This window comes from Saccoglossus kowalevskii, chromosome 10 (assembly GCF_978046115.1).
Source record: "Saccoglossus kowalevskii chromosome 10, keSacKowa6.1, whole genome shotgun sequence".
NCBI classification, from domain to species: domain Eukaryota; kingdom Metazoa; phylum Hemichordata; class Enteropneusta; family Harrimaniidae; genus Saccoglossus; species Saccoglossus kowalevskii.
Genome location: NC_140650.1, coordinates 35,106,303 through 35,107,473, shown reverse-complemented (window position 1 = coordinate 35,107,473; position 1,171 = coordinate 35,106,303).

The window sequence follows — 1,171 nt, the reverse complement described above, 5'->3', positions numbered from 1 at the left end:
TCTGTAAAACTTTTGAGCCAATCTGTATGGCGTTTTATGGACAGGTGAATTCTATTGTTTTCAAAGTCAGATGTATAGTTATATGAGATTGTAAATGGGTAATGAAAAACTGCTGCTGAATTTGATTTTAAGTGATCCCTTTATATTACCATTCACTTAGCTAGGAGGTTTGTTCTTGAAGATAATGGACAAGACTCTCCAGTAAATGAAATGTGTAGAAATGTGAGGACAGCATATCTACTATTTTTATATTTCGTATATATTTTTTTAGTAACATGATTTTACACATTTTATATTTTTAATTCTTTCTGAAAATGATGTTACACATAAGTGGTAATGCATTTATTTTTAAAGAGGCTATTTGTAACAATTCCCCCAGTACATTCTATGTATGATATGGTATATTCATGCTAAGCAGTTCTTTACTCCATTGAGTACATTCTATGTATGATATGGTACATACATGCTAAGCAGTTCTTTACTCCATTGAGTACATTCTATGTATGATATGGTACATACATGTTAAGCAGTTCTTTACTCCATTGAGTACATTCTATGTATGATATGGTACATACATGCTAAGCAGTTCTCTACTCCATTGAGTACATTCTATGTATGATATGGTATATTCATGCTAAGCAGTTCTCTACTCCATTGAGTACATTCTATGTATGATATGGTACATACATGTTAAGCAGTTCTTTACTCCATTGAGTACATTCTATGTATGATATGGTACATACATGCTAAGCAGTTCTCTACTCCATTGAGTACATTCTATGTATGATATGGTATATTCATGCTAAGCAGTTCTCTACTCCATTGAGTACATTCTATGTATGATATGGTACATACATGTTAAGCAGTTCTTTACTCCATTGAGTACATTCTATGTATGATATGGTACATACATGCTAAGCAGTTCTCTACTCCATTGAGTACATTCTATGTATGATATGGTATATTCATGCTAAGCAGTTCTCTACTCCATTGAGTACATTCTATGTATGATATGGTACATACATGTTAAGCAGTTCTTTACTCCATTGAGTACATTCTATGTATGATATGGTACATACATGCTAAGCAGTTCTCTACTCCATTGAGTACATTCTATGTATGATATGGTACATAGAATGTACTCAATGGAGTAGAGAACTGCTTAACATGT